Below are 25,989 nucleotides of genomic sequence, written 5' to 3' on the forward strand. Positions count from 1 at the left end.
TCCAGAAGCCACTTCATTTTTGCTCTGCCCCTTCCCCCCCATGGGGCTTTTGCCTCAGAGAGCCCCTGATCAGGGTCAGGATGGAGCAGGGTCTCCATACTGGGCTTTCCCCCCACTTCCACTTACTGTTCAGTCATCAAGACCTAGGGTCACCTAATTCAATTCTCCAATTTTACAGGTGAGAAAACTGAGACCCAGAGATATGGAAAGGGTCAGACCCCCTAAGATGTAAGGAAAGGAGTTGCCTAAGGTCACACAGGTAGGCAGCAGAGACAGACTTTGACTCCAAAGTTTTCTGACTTAAGAGACGTTAAGTTCTTTCTTTGTGCCAGGCCCTGTGCTAAACTCTAAAGTCTCTGGAGATTCCTTATCTTGGAGCACCCTGCCTGGAGACCTGGAGCCACCCTTCCTCCTCACCTCCACCTCCCTTTTGACTTCCAGTGATAAGTACATTTTCTTTTCTGTTCTCTTCCCTTTCCTCTCATCTTTTTCTTACTCTTCCTCTGAGCTGTCCACACTATGGGAGACATAGATGACCTCTTGTTCTGGCTTACCATGTGCCCCTGCCCCACACTTCATTCTCTTTCTTTGACCCACGTCCTGCGTTTTGACTGGCTTGCCTGATACAGGGCTTCCTGGCCCATCTGTGCCCAGGATGGCTCCCTGCATGGCCTGAGATCCCCTACAGAACCTCCTTCTTGTTAAGCTGCCCTCCCTTTAACCCTGCCTTCCTCTTTGGCGGAGGAAACAGCTGTGGCCCAGGGTCTGTGAATTCTTGGGACATCTTTGACAGGATTCAGTTACTGAGTCCAGGTATGCCCTATGTAAGGATGTTGAGCCATTGACATGTGTGGGTCCTTCCTGTAGGAAGTGTGTAGCTCTACATGTTTTTACCAACATGACAGATAATATGTGTTGATAATGAGAAAGAGGTTTCATGTGGCACAGTGGGTAGAGAGGCAGCCTTGGAGGTGGTTAGACCTGCCTTCAAGTATTCCTTCTAGTCTAACACATCCTGGCTGTGTGACCCTGGACAAGTCTCTTAACCTCTCTGTGCCCCAAGCAACTCCTTAAGACTCCAAGCTGCCCTTCTGGGGGAGTCTGCTGTAACAATGGAATCACAGGTCCTGTAATTTTAAGGGCAATGATAAAATGTCTTGGTTGATGTTTCAAAACTGCTTTCCTTATGTTTTTTCATCTTTGCAACAGTTCTAAGGTGGGTAGTGAGACAGAGGGTATCATTACCTTACAAATAAGGAAACTGAGGCAGACTGAGGCTAAGTAAGCCACTCGGGGTCACACAACAAGCAGGGAGCCTCAGCTAGTCTTTTAATTCAGACCTCCTGCTCTTAACTTCAGTGTTCATTCCCTTCTACTGCAGTTACATTACCACAGGATATCCACAGAGAGGACCATCATAGAAACTTTCCCCTCCCCCGACACTTGGCCAGGGCTGGATAAGGTACCACATCACCAAACTAGGCACCAGGGAGTTAATTCAATTCAGTCGGGACTCCAAGGCAGTTAGCTGTCAATAGAGCTTCTTAAAAGCACTGGAGTAGGAGATCTGGGTTCTCATTCTACCTTTGTACTAATGAGCTGATCTTGGGAAAGTCATTGTACTTCTCTGAAGCTGATTCACTGAGAAAACTAAGCTCTAACTGTACCTGCTTCACGAGATGGTTCTGAGGATCAATGAGCAGGCATTTAAAAAATACATCCTGTAGTCACTGGTTTTCTAAATTTTCAAGCATTTATTTTTCTCCAACCACCATACCCCAGTGTGAAAGCCTCGCGTCATATAAGTATAGTCAAAGAAAACAGATTCCCCCAGTATTCTTAAGGTCTATGACCTTATTTTAAAGATATTTGAATAACTTTCATTATAATTGATTTTCTTTGTTGTTGTTTTTTAATTGTGCTTGACTCTTTGAGACTCCATTTGGGATTTTCTTGGCAAAGATCTGGGATGGTTGGCCATTTCCTTCTGTAGCTCATTTTACAGATGAGAAAACTGAGACAAACCGGGTTAAGTGACTTGTCCAGGGTCACACAGTTAGTATATGCCTGGGGCTGGATTTGAACTCAGGAAGATGAGTCTTCTTGACCCCAGACTTGTTGATCTCTATGGTGCCACCTAGTTGCCCTTTTCTTTGTAATCCTACATATTTTATGTATTTGAAATCATTACTCTGTGAATGGGTAAAGTTTCATCTGACTACCAAAGGGCAGTGACATTAACAAGGTTGAGAGTCTCTGAAATAGAGCTTAGAGAGAAGCTTAAAGATAATAGCTCCCCATGTTTATAATCACAGGCTCCAAGTTTCAGATCTGGAAGGAACAACCTTATTTTACAGAGGAGGATGAGAGAGGCCAAGATAACTTTTCTAGGGTCACATTGCCAGTAAGTGACAGAGGATTCAAACTTAGGTCATGTTTACTATGATGTACTGGCCACTGAGGGTTGGGAGGGGTGGAAGAAGGAAGGAAATGTACTAAAAAAACAAGGGGGAAAGTTGCTGAATTTGGTTATTGTTGAACCTCAGTGATTCCCTTTTAGCTTAATAGTTTTTCTTCCATATTTTAGTTTCCTCATATTAAAACCTATTTTTAGTTGTTTGATCCTTTTCCCTAATTCCTTCCTTCCTTTTCAGTAAGTCAACGACCAAGAATGTGAGCGGAGGCACTTAGGGGAAAAGTGGAAAAGACTGTGCTAGGTCTGCTAGTGTGTAGAGAAAATAAATCTGAATTTCACTTGGTGCGGTGGCTCCCCTGCCTTTGTTCCTCATCAGATTAACCAGCAATGTGTGCCAATAGAGGAATGAAAGAGAATGAGTAATGAGATCTTTGTTCACAGATGCAGAGCTGCAAAGACCCTCAGAGGTCACTTAGCTAGGCTTCCTCACCTCATAGGTGCAGCTGAAGAAACTGAAGCAATTGGTGCCAGGACTGGCCGAAAGTCACATGGCCATTCGCCAAGGGGCTAGAGGCATAAGGGCTTTTGAAAAACAGAACACAAAAACTCCCAGATTTTCTTTCGTCTCTTCTTCCTTCCCTTACTTTCTGATTCTCTGACATCTTGGGTCTTTTTCAGTCCCATATGTCTATGATCCTATATTCTTATTTTCTTCCTTTTTTTCTCCCTTCCTTCCTTCCTCCCTTTCTCTCCATTTCTGTTTTCTCCCTTTCCTTTTTCTTCCCTCCTCCCTTCTTTCCCTCCCTCCACCTTTCTCCTCTCCCCTCCCCCCCCCTCCTTTCCCCCCCCTTCCCCTCCCCTCCCCTCCCCTCTCCTCCCCTCTCTTCTCTTCCTCCTTCTTCTCTTCTTCCTTCTTCTTTTCCTCTCTCTCTCTCTCTCTCTCTCTCTCTCTCTCTCTCTCTCTCTCTCCCCCTTTCTTCTCTCCCTTCACCACCCCTCACCAAGCTAAAGCAAAATTAACCAAGGGGTGGTATAAGAAGTGCATTTCCTTTCATTTTAGAAGTCTGAGCCTCACCTTCAAGCCTAATTCTCACTGAACCTGTCATTCTTTTCTCCTTGCTTCTTCTAAACCAGTTTTTTTCAACCAGGTGTGGCACTCAGCATTTCCTATCGTGAAGAACAGCTAAGTGGGGTGGGAGTTTAGACAGATGCCATGCTGAACAGCCCTGTTTTGGGAGTGGGAGACAATGGTTCCCTGACTGTACTCTTGATCTGTTATCAAATATAGTTACTGAGTCTTTTGGCCTCTTGGTTTATTGGGCATTTTCAGACAGTAAACACAAAAAAAAAAAAACCCCACAAAAAAAGAAAACACAAAATTTGACATTGCCATTCCCTTGGTGCCCATCCAGCTTTCACATTTTGTAAATCATCTGTGTGTGTATACACACACATATGTATATGTACATATATATTTATGTATATATAGATATACATATATAAAGAGCCAGAGAGAGGGGGAGGGAAGGGGGAGAGAGAGAGAGAGAGAGAGAGAGAGAGAGAGAGAGAGAGAGAGAGAGAGAGAGAGAGAGAGAGAGCAGAAGTAACTAGTACATGAGCTTTTCCTTTTTCATATAATGGTGAATTAAACACTTAAGCTAGAAACCGGTAGGAAGGAAGACATGGCCCTCGAGGAAGCTCATTTCTTGAGGAAGGGAGGACCTGTGCTTTGCTCCAACTGTGTTCAAAGTGTCTCTGCACAGTAAGGACTCCTTCAGTTCTTTATAAAGCATGTCAGGTTGCATCAGTCCACGCGGGAAACTGGAATTCATTGGCTCTTCAGTCAGGCTTTCTAAGTAGAGAGATTATATAAACACAAGTAAGTAATCAGAGGTTGGCTTTGCAGACTGCTTCCTGATGGCTTTCACAATGTCTCTGTCAGAGTTGAGGAGTGTCCATTCTCTGATGTTTGTTATTCATGTTGGCCAAGACCTCTGATTTCATCAGTTTGGGGAAACTCCCTGCATTGATTTTGGGTAGCACATTTAAAACATAGTCTCTTTTTTCAAATGTGTGAAGCAGTTGGGGTCAAGTGACTTGCCCAGGGTCATGTAGCTAGTAAGTGTCAAGTGTCTGAGGCTGGATTTGAACTCAGGTCCTCCTGACTCCAGGGCTGATGTGCTATCCGCTGTATCACATAGTCATAAAGAGGTGACTGGGCCACTGAGAGTTTGTGACTTGCCTAGAGTCATGCAGCTAGTATGAATCAAGGCAGAATTTGAACCATGTTTCTTTTTCTTTTTTTCTGATGCCAAAGTCAGCTCTTTCCCACTTCACCTTGCTGACTCATTGAGAAATGGAGGCAGAACAAAGACCTGGAAGTTCTGAAAAGGGCTAGCTTGTGTGGCAGACTCACAGGAATTAAAAACTTGAATGTTGTTGCCTTCCTGTTCCCTCCCCCCATGCAGTGATAGTTTTATATATGTAGCATAGTGGGCTAGTGCTGGGCCTGGAGTCAGAAAGACCTGAGTTCAAATTCTGCCTCACCTACTGCCAGTGTGATTCTGATCAAGTCACTCAACTGTTTGCCTCAGTTTCCTCATCTGTACAAATGAGGAAAAGGAAATGAAAAACCTCTGGTATCTTTGTCAAGGAAACCCCCAGTGGGGTCAGGAAGAGACAGTTGTGGTTGCTGTGTTTGTCCTTCTTGAAGAGGACCACGGCATCAGGGAGATGATGATTCGACTTGAAGTTGACTTCAGTTTGAGGGAGGGAGGGCCAAGAAAGGTCACCGGCCTCACTGTCTTCTCCAGAGCCACATGGGTCCAGTGACCAGCTATCCATCAAGACAACTGGAGATGGATAAAACTGAAACAAGAAGATGTTCCTTCTAAAGAATCTAGGAAATACTTACCTGGCAACCTCAGCTGCCTGGAGCACAGTGAAAAACCCCAAACAAACTAAGTTGTTGGGTTTTTTTAAACCCTTCTGAGGTGATAAAATACATATAAAAGTTAATGCTCTGAAATGCATGCGCTTCACTGTAAGTGAAGAGGGCTCCCTTAGGCCCTTGCTAAATGCTCATTTTAAGCATAATTCAAAAACATATTTATAACTTTTGTTTTTATAATGGCTTTATTTCTTGAATATGTTGCTGCTTCTCCCATACCCCTAGAGGCATACCTTATAAGAAAGAATTAAACAGAAAGATTTTTTTGCTTTTTTTTTGAGGGCAGTTGGGGTTAAGTGACTTGCCCAAGGTCACAGGGCTAGTGTGTGTGTGTGTGTGTGTGTGTGTGTGTGTGTATGTGTGTGTGTGTGTGTGTGTTAAGTGTCTGAGGTCGGATTTGAACTCAGGTCCTCCTGACTCCAGGGCCGGGCGCTGTGTTCACTGCGACACCTATCCTCCCCAAGATTTGTTCTTTTAAAGCAGTTTGACAAAATCGGAATGTCAGGCCTGCCTGACTGTATAGCCAATGTAACTCACTCACGGCATCCCGCCCCTGCAGAGCATGGGGAGAAGGACGTTTCCTATCTCTTTCTGGGGGCAGACTTCACAGCGCTCAGTTTCAATGGTTTTCTTGTTACTGTTTCCATGTACACGCTTGCACTCATTGTTTCTTTTCACTTCCTGTTTCTTCTGACTTCACTCTGCATCAGTTCATTTTAGTCATCCCGGGCTTCTATGTATGCTTCCCTAGTCTTCATTTCCTACAATGCAGTAATAGTACATTGCATTCATGTGCCCTGGGTGTTTAGTCCTTCCTCAACTGGTGGGCGAAGATTCCCTTTCAACCCTACCTAGATCTTTCGGAATGTTAATTATCTGTTCTTTTCTCCTTTTTTTAAACTGTGGATGTTCACATATTGCATTTTGCTTAAGCAGTGGTTTATACCTGTAATATGAACACTCCAGGTTCATCTGTTATTTCCTCTCTTCCCCTCTCTCATCTTATCATAAGTGTGTCCTTAATTCTTTACTGGGTAATACCTAGACTCAGTGTTTGGGGTGTGGAAGCCTTTTTGCTTCAGAGACAACACTTAGAAAATGATTAGCTTGGAGCTGCTGGTCTGGTTCCCGGCTCATTCTCTTAAGAGGTACTTAATGACAGCTTTTCTTTATCTTCTCAACACACAAGAAACAAAGCTAAAAATCTGCTGCATTTGGGTGAATTCAAGGAAGGGGATCTCAGAGGCTTGGTCTCTCCATGTGTCCTGGGGGGGGGGGGTACCAGCAGTTCCTGCTCCTGAGGACTGTTGTGAGCCTCAAAGCAGGGAATTTATACCAAACACTGCTGCATCCATACCTTCTTAGCAGTGGTGAAGAGTTTAAGTTAGAATGTAAGTGCTCTGGAGCAAGGACTGTTTTTACTTTTGTCCTTATCCCCTGTGATTAGCATACAACAAGCACTTAATAAATGCCTACAGGTTGAATTCTAGAGTAGAAGCCACGGTTTGGTGAGTGGAGGTATCAGGGTTCAGTCCTGCTTCTGACACATACTCACTGTGTGATTTTGAAAAAGTCACCTAACTTCTTAAGTGATCATGGCAAATCCTCTAAGAGTCTGAGGTGCCAAATGGTTGTTGATGAACAAATGAAAAAAGTACAACTATGTGTTCAGTGCTGAGAACACAAACAGAGAAGCAAGACAGTTCTTGCATTTAGAGTTCACATTCAAATAGGGAAGACAACACATTTGCTAGGTTTCAGAAGTAAGTCAAATGAAAAACTCCCATGGTCCTCAGGGTGCAGCATCAAAGCAGATGTTAATGCTTCTTTAATGTCATTTCTAGTGATAAAATCATGTCTGTCTCTGATGTTAAATCATTTGACAGGGTGAAGGACTTTGGTGGCAAGAACTTTCTGTTCTGAGTCCTCTGGAGCTGTGGCTGCAGCCCCTGCATAGAGGAAGGAATTTCCTCATGGAGAGCTCCTGGCAATGATAAAATCATAGCTCTGAACAAAAAGAAAAAAAAAGAATATTTCATGAAGAAATACAGATCTGCTCTCTTGTGATCTATGGTGACAGCTTCCCTGAGTATGGCTTTGGTTGGAGGAAGATAATGTAGATAATGTATAAAAATAAGATTTGTAATTAGTACATGATGGTCTATCTTGGTTACTGAGGTACTTAAGGGAAGTCGAATAGAAGGCCCATTAAATGTCTTAACCATCTGGCCTACAATATTGTTTACCCAGCTAATATCCTGCCAAGGTTCTTGTTTAAATTATTATACATTTCCAATTAGTAGGAACTGAATTAATGTATTTAATCAAGCAAAAATAATAAGAATAAATTTGCTGAGCATTTGTCTAAGCAGGGTGAGAGTGACAAAGATTTTGTTGGAAACCCCCTTCTCTCCCCCCACACTCCCCAACTACAAATTCATTCTAGGGATTAATTTATACAATAACTGAGTTCATGAACACCCTTGCTCTCATGTTTGGCTTTTAATTTTCTGATTGACCTTGTTGAGATACAGCCAACTCTATAACTGGGAAAGTTGAATAAGATCTTTCTTTTAGTTCTCTTATTTGGAAAATGTGCATAATTCCCAATTTGGTGGCAGCTTCAGTTGCGATGAATGCAGGGTTTGACCCAGATTCTGTTTTGTAGGGAAGATGGGGGTGTTTTCATTTTTTGGTGTGGGGAGAGATAGAACAGGAGTAAGTTATTGCAGTATAATCTTGTACAGCTTTCAGGCCCATTGGATGACTTTGAGTCATAACCAACCCTATAGTCTCTAGATGGACTTGAATTAGCAATACAGTATTACCCATGAGCAGTGGGGCAATGGAGAGATGCATTGTGGGAGTGGGCAGGCCCCACCATATAAAAAATGAGGAATAAATAGAAGAATGGGATTAAGAGACACCATCAGAGTTGTATGATTAGAAAAGAACCTAGGCTGGTCATGGAGAAAACTGAAGGATGCCCTGGTTGCTTCATAGATACCTTTTTTTCTAGGAAGGTCTCCAGCACATCGGGTGGACTCCTTGTGGTGAACTCAGGAGAGAATGGATCTGAGAATGGATGTGGATAAGGGTCATCCAGGATAGGCAGCCATTGATGGGCTATATGATCTGGGTCTTGGAGGGACCTCTGCAATTTGAGTTTGAGCTTTTAATGTTTGATCCTTAAAATTTTTTTTTTGACTTAAAAAAAAAAGACAAAAAACTGGAGGAGATAGGAATCCATTCAGGTTCCCCAAACTCCTTCAAATTAAAATAAAACAGCCTTTCCTTTAGCCCTGCTATAACTTTGGGCTGCTGTCCATTTTTTCTTCTCCTTCACCAATGACCAATCTATGCCTAGGCTGCCATCCAGACTCTTCTTCCTTCCTACCCACTTATTGTTTAGCTCTTTCTAACCTAGCTCTTTTGTCCTTTTATTAAAATCTCTCCTCAAAGGTCACCAGTGATACTCCCACTGCATCCTGGGCCATCTCCGGTTGTCCTGATCTATATCTTGCCACTGGACCTAAATGACTCCAGAGGAGAAAGTGAGGATGGTGACTTTGCCCAGCCCTCACTCACTTAAATGGAATCCACTTACATGTTATGGCATCATCTCCCTGATATCATGGCCCTTTTTAAGAATAAAGAAAAACAACAACCTCTGTGGTTAGTAGTAGGAGCTGCCCACCAGGGACCAAACTAAAACAGGAAAGTTGCACAAGACAGCTTCCTCCCTCCCTCCCTTCCTCCCTCCCTCCTTCCCTCCCTCCCTCTCTCCCTCCCTCCCTCCCTCCCTTCCTTCCTTCCTTCCTTCCTTCCTTCCTTCCTTCCTTCCTTCCTTTCTTTTTCTTTTCCTCCTCTCTGTCTCTGTCTGTCTCTCCTTCCTTCCTCTTTCCTTTCTCTTTCTACTTTTTATTCCCTTCCTTTCTATCTGTCTACAAAGGGTATCATATGAGTGTTCTGCCAAAAGGAATGTAAATTTTGATTGGTGGAACCTCAAAAGATATCTTGGGTTTTATGGGCTAGATTTCTTTCTTAAGGACCATGCTTTAAACTCTTATCACTGTGGCTCTCATTGATTGGTCAACAATAGGGCCTAGGTGAAGTCCCACTTGGTTATTGTTTAGGCCCTGATTGGCTCAGAGTGAATATAAATAGCAGTTGTTTCTGGTTTGGCCAGAAACCCTGAGGATCTTCCGCTTTCAGATTGATTTTTTTGTCTAGGTAAAAGAGGCCATTCTATGTCCCATTTCTTACCTAGCCTTAATTGTGGATTGGGTGTTGCTTCAGTCAAAGTGAGACCCGTTAATGACCTTAGTTTGTAAAGGCCAAGGTCCCCTCCTGCATCCTGAACTATATCTTGCCACTGGACCCAGGTGACTTTAGAAGAGACAGTGAGGCTGGTGCCTTGGTACATCCTCTCTCACTTAAATCCAATTCACTTGCATGTCATGGTATCATCTCCCTGACGTCATAGTGCTCTGAGAATGAAGAGCCAACAACTCAGTCTGACTCTACCTCCTTCCCACCCACTCATTGCTTAACTCTTTCTAACTCTGAGGTTCTGTCGTTAGTAACATTCCAGGGACCATTGTTGGGGGGGGGGGGGAAGACAGAAGCCATTAACCTGAGCTGGAGAAAGATGGAGGGTGGAGGATGCAGATGATTTAGGTATAGAGAATGTTGTCACAAAGTTACTGGAGAAAAGGAGACGGGAGATAGGAATTGGCACATCCATGCAGGTGAGGATAGATCATGCTATATGACCATTGGGGGGCTAGAGCAGGCTCCCCTCCTTGGACTAGAGGGAGGAAGAGTTCACTTCCAGCTCTTGGATTTTGTGATCAAGGCTCGGGAAAGATTAGTCAATCTATCAAAAATGTTTAAGTGCTTTCTATGTGCTATGCACTGTCCGAAGCATTGAGGATACAAAAAGAAACGTGAAACAACTCTTGCCCTCAAGGGGCTTATTAATGGGGAAGATGTATACATAAGTGGATACATAAATATACTTTGTTAGATTAGGTGTCCTGATATTTGGTTTGGAAAATTGTTGGTTACTCTAAATACCTGGTATGCTCTATATACCCATGATGTCCCCCTATGTTTTCTTTCCCCCCCCTTTTTTTTAAGCTTCAATGTTGGAAACAAAATTGCCCTGTAATTCATAGCACTATCCATTTAGAAACATGACAGAGTGTCTTTAGTCATTTCGAACGGTATGGTGGGGGGATTCTCTTCAATACTTTGAGATATCTGTGATGCCACAGATATGGGAGTCTCTCTAGAGAGATGTGGGAGACCCCCCCATAGATGCCTGCAGCCACACTTCAGTAGGTCCTCTTGGTCAGTTTTTGACAACCCCCCCCCCCCCCCCCAACCACAAACTGACTAACCTTCTGGGAGTGATTCATTGCCTTAGGACCTGACTCTGATAAAAGGTGAGGTGAAGTTGGGGGAGAGAGAGTTAAATAAACAATTCAATATGTCTGGGACCTATGACTTAATGGGTGTGGGTGTGTAACCATACTCACCTCACCTGTATAGACTACAATCCAGTGCAAGATGATGGTCTTCAGGAGTCCTGGTCAACCTCAGGTCAACATGCAACCTTCTTGAAAACATTTCCTTCCAGAGGTGAGAGTTTCTCCCAACTGACAGTGCTGGACATGATTAGGCCTCTTGGTGGACATGGACAGGGGTCTCACTGATAAGATCCTTGTTTTCTTTTGAGTGATCTATTTTAGAGGGTATTGGCAGGGGTGATTGAAGAACCATCAGTTTGGACCCTCCTTCTGTCCCACCCCCCTAAGTCCCTTTCTCCTTCACTCTTTATCCCAATCTCCACAAGACAGTCATGACCCTGCTGGACTTTTTTCTTGTGTAGTTAATGATGTTTCTGCAAGCAATGGGGATAGTGCCTCTGTTGCCAGGACAGGAGACAGCCATTGGTTTAGTAAAAAGGCTTTTCTCAGGCATGCTTTTCTTGCCAGAATAAAAGCACCCCCCCTCCCCTTAAAGAGCTCACAACCTTTCTACCCTTGATCAGCTGGTAATGATGGGGCGGCTAAGTCACAGGCAGACTTTAACAGGGCGATGAAGGAGCCTTGGCCTCAGAGGTCAAACATTTAGATTCAAATCCTTTCTCTTGTACTCAATGGCTCTGAGGCCCTTTCTGGGCCTCTGTCTCCTCAGGACCAGCAGGTCCTCTCTGCAGATCTGTCCCAAGGCTCAAATGGTTTAACAGGACTTAATAACTATCCATGGGAATCCCTCACAGGATTGTGGGCCAGTGGAGAAAGCCCTGGATGGGGAGCCTCAGCTTCTAATCTTTCCTCTCTCATTCACTACTTGTATGACCCTGGGCAAGTCTCTTCATTGCTTTGTGCCTCAGTTTCCCTGTCTATCATGAAAAGTTTTGGACTCAGTAGACTGCTAAGGCTGCTTCCAGCTCTAAATCCAGCATCTGGTGACCACTTGTAGACATAAAATGCTAGTAGAGAGTTTCACATAAGCTACTTCCATAAGAGGAGAACAAAGTATTTTGGTATCAGATGAGAGGTAAGTCATTTCCCACTTGGGGTCAGGCAGGTAGATCATTGGGAAATCAGGGCTGGCACCATGGAGAAAGTGGCATGTAAGTTGGGACTGGATGGATAGGATGTTGGTGGACAGAGTGGGGAGGAAGCCAGCATTCCAGCAGAGACCTGTATGAGCAGACTTGTCAGGGCTCATCCAGGGTGCTTTGCGTATGGAGAAGTAACCTGAGACAAGGCTAAGAAACTAGTTTAGAGAATCTTACATAAAGGATTTCATAGAATAAATCGTGGGTAATTTGAAAAGTGTTTTTGTTGTTGTCTAGCCATTTCAGACTCTCTGTGACACCATTTGAGGTTTTCTCGGCAAAGATACTGCAGTGGTTTGCCATTTCCTTCTCCAGCTCATTTTACAGATAAAGAAATTGAGGCAAAGAGGGTGAAGTGACTTGTCCAGGGTCACACAGTTAGTGTCTGAGGCTGCATTTGAACTCACTTTAGGCCTGGTGCTTCATCCATGGAACCACCTAGCTGCCCCTTGAAAGGTCTTAGTGGAATGTGATAAGTCCTGTACCCAAGGAGGATTAATTTGGCAGTGGTGTCTGGATGAGGGAAGGGCAAACTTGGTGGGCCTGAAAATATTTCTAAAGTACTCAGTTGTGTGACCTGGGACAAGTTAATCTTTCTGAGCCTCAGTTTCCTCAGCTGGAAAATAGGAATACTAATGCCTGGAACACATGAGGGCACGGGGGAGTGGGGGGGGTGTTGTAAGGTTCCAATGAGATAAGGTAGGCAAAGGGTTTCACAAACCTGAAATTGCTAGAGAAATGTTTGCTCTTCTTATGGACTTTTGTTTGTTAATTATGTTAACATAATTAATTTATGTTATAATAATATAATATTATAAATAATATTATGTAATATAATAAATAAAATTATAATAAATAATAATGTTAATTTGTTAATTATCCCCTTGCCAGAGACCTTTCCCATCAACTAGATGAGTTGAGCATCTCATCTTTAAAGCCAAATTGTTGAGTTTAGTGATGATGATGGTAATAACGAGGATTGGGATGTGGACAGCTGGCATTGGGAAAATACTTTTTAAGGTGTTTAGCAAATGTTTTCTCCTTCGGGTTCAGGGCGCTCGACTCCAGATCCCGCTCCAGGGTGGCAGTTCTAGGCACCCTGGCCTCTTACTCCCCTCCCTTTCCTTATACTCTTGCCTCCTTCTACAGCTGGTCTGTGGAGCAGCTCCTTAGAGTGACTTCTTTAAGGTGGAGACAAACACTTGGGCAACTTACAAGGAGCAGGGGGTGAGGAGGTCCCAGGAGGGGTCAGTGAGGTCAAGCGCGAGCTCCAGCTCCCAGGTGGGTGGGCGGTGTGGCCTGAGCCCGGCCCCCCGTTCAGTGCTTGCTTAATAATTATGCAAGTGACTTCTGCCCAGACTGGCAGTATGTGTGCTGACAAAGGGAGGGCAGGAAGGTGAGTTGATATTTAGCCAGACACAACAGGATGGCAGGTTCCTACATACTTGGCCCAGATTCGTTTTAAATTTTGCCACGTGGCCAGTGGCACTTGGTGGACATAATTTGTCATATTCCCCATGGCAAAGTCCAGAGAATTATCAAGGTGCTTGTAACTTCTGGGAAGAGCTGCCATGGAAATGAAGCCCCCAGATCCAGGGTAAAGAACGAGAGCCACCAGAGGAAGGGTCCACTTTCACTCTCTGAATTTCAGTATTCTCATGTGAAATGAAGGTATTGGACATCAGGGACTCTTTAACTCGGGACTCATCAATTTGTGTTTCAAATATTTTCATGACTACATTTCAATACAATGAGTTTCCTTCTAATCCAAAGCATTTTATTTTGTGCATTTAGTAACACAATTCTGAGGCAGGGTCCAGAACATTCACCAGTCTGACTGCCCAATGGACCCATTGCATCAAAAATGGTTTAAAAACCCCACGATTGGGGTGGCTAGGTGGTGCAGTGAATAGAGCACCGGCCCTGGAGTCAGGAGGACCTGAGTTCAAATCCGACCTCAGACACGCAACACAAAAACTAGCTCTGTGACCTTGGGCAAGTCACTTAACCCCAATTGCTCTCCAAAAAGCAAACAAAACAAAACAAAACAAAATCCACGATTGAGGCATAGAATGAATTCTATGGGTTCAAATTCTAGCTTGCAATTTTACTATCTTTGTGACCTTGGAGAACACTCTGGGTCTCACTTTCCTCATCTATTCAACAGTAAGATTGAATTACACACTCTCAGAAGTTGATTCCAACTCTAAAACCTATGATTTTATAGTAATCTCACTTTTGCCGCTGTTTAGCTGTGTGGCCTAGGGCAAATTAGCTTAGGGCTCTGGGCCCATTTCCCCATCTTGTAGACTGTGAAGTTAAATAGATGATCTTCCAACTCTAAATCCTGTGGTAACCCCACTTCAGTTAGTCACTAAGGGAGTGTTTATTTGGTGCCTACTGGCACCAAATGCAAAGTTAGGGACTACAGTAGACACAAAAATAAACGAGCTAGTCCCTCCTCAAGGAGCCAAGCTTCTATAATACGTGCAAAGGGGATTTCAGGGATGCTGGCAGGCAACATCTCTCTCAGTGCCTGTATCTGTGACCTGGGCCAAGTCCCTTCCTTTCTCTGGACCTCATTTCCTTCATCTGTACCATAATAAGCCCTTCTAGCTCAAAAAAAACCCTATGATAATCCAGCTGCTATTGCACTTTAGTCTACATACCTTTCTTCCCTACACCTGTTTCCTTAAGGGAGAGGGCAGGACCAAATGTTCTCCTAGGCTCCTTCTGGCTCTAGCTTTTTTCATCTATAAATAAGAAAACAACAGCCTTCAGTGAAATAGTAAATATTTGTTTTGAGTTTTCTTTCAGTGTGATGAGACTAGAAAACCAGTGGGATCCTTGGCAATTTTTAGAATTGTTTACTAAAATTGAATCAAGTGGCAAGACTGAATCCAGACGTATTATCCTTGTTAAAGAAAATTCTCCAGAGGATTGGAGTCAAGACAAGGAAAGGTGTCCATGTTTAAATAGAGGGGGAAACCCATTCTGGAAGGCCTAATCTGTGCTTGGGTTTGGTTAGGAGGTGAAGGCTTCATCCCTTCATGTTCAGGGAAAAAACACTGCCCCCAGAGCCAGGTACCAGGTGTTTAAAAACAAAACCACAAATCGTGGGCTTTCCATTTCTGTCATTCTCAGCTGTTTCCCACCTTTGCTTAGAAGCAACTGATCAATCAGGATTTACTAAGCACTTCCTTCTGCCAGACCCTATTAAGCAAAGACAGTTCCTGCCCTCCAGGACCTTACCTTCTAAGGGAAAGACAACATGTATATAAATAAGTAGGCCCAGCTGGGTAGGTAGGTAGAGTTCTGGGCCTGGAGTCAGGAAATTTATCTTTCTGAGTTTAAATCTAGCCTCAAACACTTACTAGTTGTGTGACCCTGGGAAAGTCACATAGCCTCTGTTTGCCTCAGTTTCCTCATCAATAAAAAATGGGGATAATCGCAACAATTACCCGTCTCCCAGGGTTGCTGTGAGGATCAAATATAATAATATTTGTAAAGCACTTAGCACAGGGCCTAGCACATAGTAGGGTGCTATGATCATTATTAATTATTATTATTATACAGAGTAGATGCAAGGTAACAGCAGAGGGGGTTGCATTGGCAGCTGCAGGACCATGGAGGACCTCTTGCAGAATGATGGAATTTGAGCTAAGTCTTGAAGGAAGACAGAGATTCTATGTGCAAATATAGTTATCTACATCTAACTATATAATTAGATATAATGATTGCATATTAGTTGCATATAGTATGATAATATACATATATAATTTTATATGTGCACATATGTATATGTATTTGATATATAGTTATATATAAATGTATACTTATGTGCATGTGTGGTTATATAGTTACATAGAAAGCCATATAACTATACACATATGTGCATGTACCCACAGATAATATTCATATAATATAAATATTGTAATCGTCATATATGCACATGTAGTTATACACATGTAATTATTTTCACATATATTTGTGCATATAAAACGTGCTTGTACAGTTGTATGTGTAACTACACATAGTTTTACATACTGTGATGTAGAAATGATCATGTATGTGTATGTATAGTTGCACATGTGGTTACACCCATAGTTACATAGATATAACTCTAACTATACAGTTATGGCCATATAATTTCGTATGCATTATATTCATAGAGAGAGAATATATCCATACGGTTTTTATGTATTACATGACTTATAATCATAGCTTCAGATCTAGAAGGAATGTGGAAGCCCATTCAGTATATTCTGCTCATTTTACAGTTAAAGACACTGAGGCCCAGGGACAGTAAATAGCCAAGCCACAAGTTTAGAAGCACAGTTTAAACTAGGGTCCATCTCACTCTGTTTTGAGGGCGATTCCCATTGGTGTCAGATGGCTCTAATGTCCTTTCCAGTTGTAAAATTCTGTGGTTCTGTATGGTGAGTAAGCGACCCAGAAAAGAAAACACACACATACACATTCACACACATGCACACACTCACATACACTCACCCTAGCACACTGAAGCACACACTCACACACAGTCTCACATACACTCACACACAGCACACCCACACTCACAACACTGAAACACACTCATACACTCACACATACTCACATACAAATACACACTCGCACACATGATCTCACACACATACACACAAACATGTACACTCATATACACACACTCACATACAAACATACACACACACTCATACAAACACACTCACACATACTCACAAACATGCTCTCACACACAGCACACACACTCATACACTCACATACAAATACATACATACAAGCATGCTCACACACATGCTCTCACACATATACACACATATACTCACACTCATACAAACACATACACACACACTCACACACACACACTTCCTGAATTTTACAATGAGGAAAATTGCTGGGGACTTTTGCTTTCTCTCTGAGAGGCTTGGGCCAAGAGGGCAGAATGTCTTTCTGACCCACCCTCTTTTTTTTTAACCTTTATATTTTAATTTTTGCTCAAAGGTAAAACCCCCACCTTTGACATTTACAGTAACATTGCGTTTTCTCCTTGTTACCAACAACAGTGCTTCCCCAGAGCCCAAGGGTGGAATTTTCTGGTGGGGAAGTGAATCCTCCTGACTCAGTGACTTCACTCTCTGTAACACTAACGTTCTTTTAGGTAGATTGTCGACGATGTATTCAGTCCAGGGTCTCAGTCTGTACCATGTACAGGGCCTTGCACGTGGTAGATGCACAATAAGTGCTGATTGCCTTAATAAGTATCTCAGTTTTCCAGGCCCAGCTAGCGCAGGGTTTAAAATGAGAGCCTCAGGTTTCACACTTGCCTCTGCTTCTCGGCTGATCTTGGGTCAGGCATTTCACCTCTCTCGGCCTCAGTTTCTCCATCTGCAAAATGGGAGGGGTGAGCCAGACGAACCTTGAGTTCCAGCTTTGTTATAAATCTGTAATCCTACATTAGGTGCCTAATGAATGTGGATTGCTTCACTGATGCTTAGGAGCAAAGTTTACTAAATTTTATAACCATTTTGTAGCCCTCAATGACTGGGCCATCTTCCTGAGTTGTTACGAGCTTTCTATACCTGTCACGGGATGTAGGACCATATTCCCTGACTGTTGGATACAGGGAATTTTTATGCTGACTTTGAAATAATTTGTTTGTTTTCTCCTCCAAATTCTGATTGTTGTCACTTACCTCTAGGTGAAGCCCTTCCCTCCTCCTTCTTATATACTGGCGACTTAGGAACCACATCATGGGGTTTCCTAGATTGTGTATAGAGTCAGGAAGTTGCTTGAATGAGGCTTGGAGGGACTCATATGAAGCTAGTCAATGAGTCAACTGTATTTTCGATATCTATTTGGGCAGTCCAGAGCCCCTCCTTTCTCTGTTGTTGACCCATATTCTGAGGACTGGTATAATGGACTCGGTTTTGAACTCAGAATCAGGAAGAAATAGGTTTGACTTGTACCACTGAGGCTGTGTGAATCCTTAACTTTTCTGAGCCTCATCTGGAAAATGGGCTGATGCTACCACGTGTCTGCTGTGAGGGTGAAGTGAGATCAGTTCATATTAAGTGCTTTGCAAACTCCAAAGCATTATTGGAAAGTCAGCTGTTGTCGTTGGTGGTCATTCTCTTTGTTTCCTTCTTCATACATGTTAGAATTCCCTTAGAAATGCTCCTAGGCAAGCCACCATCCCACCCAGCATCTCTAAAATGGGTGAATTGATTCAGTGGTCTCTAAGATTCTTTCTGGAGCCCAAAGTCTAGTGTGTTGAGTGTTTGGCAGACTGGTACAAATGCATTAGATAATTGCTTTTGGTAAGTGAGCCAAAGCATTGAGATACCAGCCTCCTTCTACAGGCTGGCTAAAACTATTTTCAGGGGAGTCCCCCAGCAGACGGGATCATGGGGACAGCTCTCATATGGCAATGTCTTCTGCTAATTCTCAGGTCTTCCTGATTCCAGGCCCAGTGCTTTACCCACTGTGCCACCCTAGAATTCTGTCATTCACTGCTATTGGAATTTTCATAAAGACAGATTAGTAGGAGAGGCATTTAGTCATTTGGATACACTGGAGCTTTAGCACCACTAAAATACAATGCTTTGGCTATTCTTGTTATTGAGAGCCTGGGACTGAGCCACTATTAGCAGGACCTATACTAATCGCCAACCAGAAGACTTTATATGTGATCCTGGAGATAATATGGAACCACTGGTTAAGTGATCACACACTTACTAAGTGTTAGGGTTAGGACGTGAATCTGGGGCTAGCGCTTTCCAGTTCAGGACTCTCAGCATTAGACCTTTGAACCGAGCTCGCAGGGTCATTCTGGGGAGCATCCTGAAAAGCGAAGCATTTTAGAAAATTGACTGCTGAGGATGGGGTGAGAATGATCACAATGCTTGGGTAGGCACTCAAGCCCAGAGGGAACTCACTCATAGTGGAGAATGTGGCCTCTTGTTGCATATGTAAGAAATTGGAGACCCATTGATTTAGAGTAGGAAAGAGCTTCTGTCAGGTGGTCCAGTGTTTAGAGCAGAGGATCAGGACTCAGGAAGATCTAAGTTCAAATCCAATCTCATAACTTAACCTCTGTTTGCCTCAGTTTCTTCAGTGGTAAAATGGGGACAATAATAGCACCTATCTCCCCAAGTTGTTGTAAGGATTGTGGAGAAAATGATGATTTTCGTAATAATCAATATGTGTAATGAAAATCAATTAGATAAAAATAGATAAAATTTATAAAAATAGATAAAAATTACATAAAAATAAAATAAGTTAGATAAAAATAAATTAGATTTTTGTGAAAATCATAAGATCAAGGGAGTTAATATTCACTACATAAATTCCAGTTGTTACTGTTATTGTTCTAATTTTTATGTTTCATTTTACTAATAGGGAAACTGAGGGCCAGAGAAGTTAAAGGTCACTCAGGCAGTAAGTAAAAAAAGGTGGGATTTGAACTTGAGCCTTCTGACTCCACATCCAGCCCTCTTTTCACTCTTTCTACTGTCTCTTTTCTGAAGCCAGCATCTCAGTCACCGAGGAGTAACCGAACAGATGGTTGGTGGTGCTTGGTGGCTTCTACTTCTGAGACTCCCCACCCATAGCCCTTTGGACCTCATAATTTGCTATTCTAGGAGGTGATTGGCATTTTGAAAATGGGCCTCTCACCCTTGACCCAACAGTCATCAAAGGAGCAGGTGGTAGATGGGAGCCAGCTTAGCAGTGGGAGCATTCCAAAAATAGCTTAGGCACCAAGTGTGTTCATGGGCCCAGGCTGCCTGAAAAGACAAGGTCACATTTAGTACACATGGCTATCAGATACACCTCCATTCCCAAAGCTGTGCCTAGGCTCTCTGCAAAATGTATCAGCTTCAAGAGGAATTGAGAATGTTTGCTGCAAAGTGGACTTGGTCCTTTGTTATCTTTGCTAAGCACATTTTCCCACAGCCTTTTTGAATATTTCTAGTAAGAAATATTTGTATTCTTTCCAAGGAAACACAAATTCCACCACTCTTATCCATGGTAGCACCAGCCCTTTAACAACTAAGACTCATCTGTTGACCCTAGATTTTGAACTGAAAGGAATCTTGGATGTCATGTGGCCAATTCATTACCATTAAGCTTTATGAAGCACCTACAGTTTGCCGGGCATTGGACTAAGCCTTGGGAATACAAAGACACCTGCCCTCAAGAGGCTTATGTTCTATTGGAAGAGACCACATGTTGCTGTACAAATAGTTATACAAGATAAATGCCCCTGGTGATTGGGGTGGGACAGGATGTCTGTAGCAACTGAAGAGAAAAGATGGACTTCATGTAGAAGGTGCTTGAGTGGGGTCTTGAAGGAAAAGGAGAATTCAAAGAGGGAGCAGTGTGCCTTCCAGGCATGGAGATGGGCACTGTTCTTGGATATGATGAGAACTGTTAAAAAGGCCAGTTTGACAGGACCCTAAGAGTGAATGAAGGGGAGTAGAGATAATCAAACCGGAAAATTGGATTAGAGCCAGTTTGTAGACAACTTTACAGCTAGAAGGGGGCATATGAAGGCTGCAGTTTCATCCTGCTGGTGAGGGTGGGGGTGAAATTAATTCCATTAAAGAGGCAGTTTGCTACAGTGGAAACGCCACTGGAATTGGACTCAGAGAAGCTGTTTTCAAATCCTGAATCGTCACTACCTATATGATATTAGGCAAGCCACTCCATGTCTTCGGAAATGGAATGGTTTCCTCATCTTTAAACTGAAGGGGTTGGAGCAGCTGGCCTCTAAGGTCTCCATCCAGTTCCAGAATTATGGTTCCATGATGGTTCCATACATTCAATGAATATTTATTAAATGTTTAAAATTGTATGTTCCAGGCACTGTGCTAGTGGGCATACAAAACAAAGACAAACATGAAAACAATCCCTACTCTCTAGGAGCTTGCCTGCTACTGTAACACGTAAGGCTGAGCACTTCTCGCCACTCTTAAGCTCCATTAGAGAACAGCTTCCCAACTCCTCTTCACAAATGTCCATTCTTCCTAGTGAATGCAGCTTAGGGACTTGCTGGTAGCCAGTGACTGACCACCAACTACCTATTACTAACAAATGGTGGGATTCTGCTCCCGGGGTCAAAATTTCCTGCACAAAACTAATAAAAGGATCATCCATTTAGACACAGAAGAGATATCAGAAGCCATCCAGTCTAACTGCCCCATTTTGCAGATGAGGAAACAAAACCAGAGATATTAATCATGTGATTTGCCCAGACTCACAGAGGCAGAGCAGATTTGAGCACAGGTTCTCTGACTCCAAAGCCAGCCTTCTGTCTGTGCACCAACTGCTTCCCTGAAGGGAGTGTTGTTAGAGACCTCTCCAGCTTTCCTTTTCACTGATTCCAGGATGGACACTGGTCATTGGCAAGGGAGCAGGGAGACTACCCTCTGAGTCTCTCTGTTAGAGAACTGTTTGTAGGCAGCCAAAAGGACAAAGAGGTCCTTGCCTGGCTGCCTACTGCCCTCTATTCATTGGAGGTGGGAGGGTGGAGCATAACCTGGGAGCAGAGACTGGGAACCCCCAGAGTCCAGGCTCCTTGGAGAGAATTCTTGGCAGCAATAGCATCCCAAGGCCTTTTGTGTTTCCTTCCTTCACTCTGAGGCATTGAAGGAACCTGTGTGCTAGCAGCAGCAGCCTTGCCATCAGGGCTCCAAGTGACTATCTGTCATAGGTGGAAAGTAATGATGAAAAAAAAGTCACATCCAAGACAGATGACTGACTGAAGAATCCTGGTTAAGGAGGGTGGGGTGAGGTGGTGTGGAGAACAGGTTATCACAAATATAGGTGGCATAGTGGATGGAGTTCCAGGCTTGGAGTCATAAAGACTTGAGTTTGAATCCTGCCTCAGACATTTATTATCTGGGCCGTTCGTTTACCATCTTTAGGACTCAGTTTTCTTATCTATACAATGGGGATAATAATAGTATCTGCTTTACAGGTTGTTGTAAAGCTCAAATGAGAAAACAAGTGTAAATTGTTTACAATGTTTTAAAGTGCTATATAAATGTTATTTTCAATATATATATTTATAGGTCTATTTATATGTAACATTTATAAATATTCACATATAACATTGTTAATTATATAATTATATATAATTAATATATGATAATAATTAAATATATAATTCTCAAATGAGAAAACAAATGTAAATTGTTTACAGTGTTTTAAAGTGCTATATAAATGTTATTTTCAATATATATATTTATAGGTCTATTTATATGTAACATTTATAAATATTCACATAGAACGTTATTAATTATATATAATTAATGTATAATAATAAATATATAATTCTCAAATGAGAAAACAAATGTAAATTGTTTATAATGTTTTAAAGTGCTATATAAATGTTATTTTCAACATATATATATATATATTTACCCATGGATAGGATCTTCCTACAGCCCAGGACTCAGACTAGCATCATTGGCTCTCTAAATCACATACATTGTGATAAATAATAAATAATAATAATTATAATAAATAAAAAACATAATAATAAATACATTATTACTTATATAGACATTTGGGGTTAGCCTGGGAACCTAATCATCAGATCTAGCCTTGTCTCTATGGGCCAGTGCCTGAATTTAGAGTTTCGTATAACAAACTCAAACAAGCTTATACAGCACTTTAAGGTTTGGATAGTTTATTCCATACGTTGTCTCATTTAATCCTCAAAACAACCCTTGAGAAAAGTGCTATTGTTCTCCCTAGAGAAAATGAATCATTGAATAATTCATGACAGTTCCAGGACCCAGGATCTTAACTGTCATCTATCAGGAAAGAGGGCCAAAAGTTAATTTTCTGATTTAAGGTTATAGCCTAGAAAGTACCAAATCTCTCTACTTACCTTAAAAAGAAAGTGCCTAAAAAACAGGATTCACCAAGTTGTGTCTTTAACAGCAAAAAAGATACCCAATTGTGTATCTACTCAATCTAAGAAAATACTCGACGATTTCAGAGTAACCAAGACAATGAAAAATAAAGGCTCAAAATTCAACATTTCTCAGAAAGTAGATCTGATTTTACCTCGATAGGGAATCGATTTGTATGCATCATGGAGCTGTGATTTTTATCGATGTGGGGGACTCAACAACTACCATAGGTCCCAATCCTGCTATGAAAGTTCCTGGGACAGAAACCTTCATTTGCCTGTGGCTAACTCTCGTCAAAAAACTATGAGTATTATTACAGCTCCAAACCTGAGAAATAGCTAATGTCAGGAGACCCCCTAGAGACCAATTTTAACTGTCTCTAGGGGACTCACACCTCAGGGAGGAGGATGTCCTGTCGAGGCAGTGGGGTGGGGAACACTAGTGGCTGGGGTGGGAAAGACAGATCAGGAAGCATTTCATGTAAAGAGGGCACTGAACTGGGTCTTAAAGGAAACTGGGTATTCCAAGAAGGAGTTGGGGGAGGGGGGAGGAACACATTCCACGCATGGAGATAGTGGCCAGTGTGAGGGCAAGGAGTCCGAATGGAGTGTTCTGTGAATGGAACATTATGAGTACCTTGAGACAGGGACTGTTTTAATTTTGCCTTTGTTTCTCTGACCATTAGCATAGGGCTTTGCATTTAATGAGTACTTGTTGGCTTGAACTGAATATTAGTCCTCTGTTACCTTCAGAATCTTTGTTTATACATTTTTCATTCAATCTTCCTTTTCTATGACTGTAAATAGTGTGTTCCCTTACCTTGGCTTTGCTTTTGTGCCTCGTTTGTAATCAGGTTAGTTAGATGACCTAGATCATGATTATCCAGGTCACTGACCTCCCTTTATGTCACTGCCAGCATGCCCCTTGACCCATTCTCATATCTAATATGTTCATTCTATGTTCTAGGGTAATTCAAGGGCTATATTTGTACGTTTCTTTACTAAGTAATAAAATGTCACCATATCCCTCAATCAGCTAAACTCAGAGTCCCCAGCCCAGTCCATCAAGTATTATTTATTTAACAAACTGGAGAAAACTCTTTTCTCTATATCTCTTTAGAAATCTCTTCAGTTTCCAGGATTAAGTAAATAAAATTACTACACACACCTATACATTTGACAATGAAGACACTCATTTGCAGTACTTTAACTATGAGAATGGTCTCCGTTACAGTAATTTCATTGCTATAAGGAGGTGACTTCACATCTGAAAACAGTCTTATACCATCTAGTTCACTCAGGATAACAAATTCCCTCTATAAGATTCTCCTTAATCCTCTTCAAAGATAAGGGTTATAAAAGTTTCATAAAGAAGAAAATAAGATCTGTCCATTTTCTCCCTATTCTCTCACCAGATGTGACACCAGGTTTAAACTCTTTCCAGCTCCAGTATTTATAATTTCTCCCCAGATTCCATTGGCAGTTCTAAAAAGAAAAATGTTTCTCTTCACCTTCATCTCTGTCTTCATTGTTTTTCCCCTAGATCCTGCTAGATCGAAGCTTGACCTTGACGTGTGACTCCAAAAGAAACACGTCAGAGAAAGACACTTAAAATGGTAACTCCTTACAAGTCTCTGGCCCTGTGGAGACAATAACAGTTTCTGTACCCTTTGTAGGAGGGGACTTTGAAACCAGGGATTAAATATTGTTTCATAAAGGTTTTTCTGAGGGTGCAACTTTTTAACAATCAACTTTCACTTGAATGAAAATCTAACTTTCTCCACATGTCCTTCTTGCTAAACCAAAGGACTGGACATTGACTCACTTAATTTCTTGCTTGGCCTAAGTAGCATTAACAAATGAAGTCTTGGGGGCTGCTAGGTGCTACAGTGAATAGAGCACGGGCCCTGGAGTCAGGAGGACCTGAGTTCATATCCAGCCCCAGACAATTCACACATTTACTAGCCCTGTGACTTTGGGCAAGTCACTTAACCCCAATTGGCCTCCCCCCCCCAAAAAAAAAAAACCACACACACACACAAATGAAATCTTTTCTTGGCTTATGATTCCGAATTTCACTGGCCATCTTACACTCATGGCCTACTTCTTAAGAGAGGGCTTCTCTGGAGCTCCATTCAGAACCAGCTTTTGGACTCAGGTGACGTCACATTAGATCAGCATCTACCACCTGGCTGTAGGAATGGAGAATATCCAGTTCTCCAGCTGGCCTTGCCTGTGCAACTTCCTTTTTGAATCTGGGGGCTTAGTTTGTGCAAAGATGGCTTATTGTTCCATTTCCCACACTTGTCTGCCTCTATTACTTTTTCTCCTTCACCCCTCCCAAATGAAAATTCAGCCCAACCAACATCAGTGAGTACCTGTTATACTCAAGGCACTGTGCTGAGCAGATGAATGACAGTCTGCCCTCCTGGAGTGTCTGGTCCAGTGGGTGGCCAAAAAGCAACACGTGACCAGATAGGTGTAGACAGGATCACTTGAGCACTAAGAATTGGAGAGGTCCAAAAAGGGTACAGGTGGGAGGGAGTCCTGGAGCTGAGCCTTCAGGCAAGGAAGTGTTCCTTAACTTAAGTGTTCCTTAAGTGTTTATTAACCATAGTTCAGGTCCTTTTAGCAGTGGGCAAGTCACTTAGCCTCTCAGCCTCAGTGTCCTCATCTGTGAAATGGGCATGGTGATAATAACACCTACTTTGTCAGCCTGTTGTGAAGCTTTAATATTGTACAAACCTTCAAGTGTTTTGTGTTGTTGTTAGCCCCTAGTACATACTAGGCGCTATGCTGGGCTTTGGAGGAGACAGATATAAAAGACTGAACTCATCCTTCTTCTTCAGGAGCTTTTATTCTAGCAGGGAGACAAATACATAGGTCCGTATATACAGAATAAGTAGGACGAGAACAAAAATAAATACAAGGAGGTTTGGGGGGGGTGAAGTTGGGGTGAGGGAGGAAGCAAAAAAAACTTAATTGAGGAAGGCAGGAAGTGAGGAATTCTATGGGGCAGAGGTGAGGAGTGAGGGTGTTCTAGGCAT

This window comes from Petaurus breviceps, unplaced genomic scaffold, assembly GCF_028583685.1.
Source record: "Petaurus breviceps papuanus isolate PSGF00001 unplaced genomic scaffold, PetGlider_PUasm1.0 208, whole genome shotgun sequence".
Taxonomy (NCBI): Eukaryota; Metazoa; Chordata; class Mammalia; order Diprotodontia; family Petauridae; genus Petaurus; species Petaurus breviceps.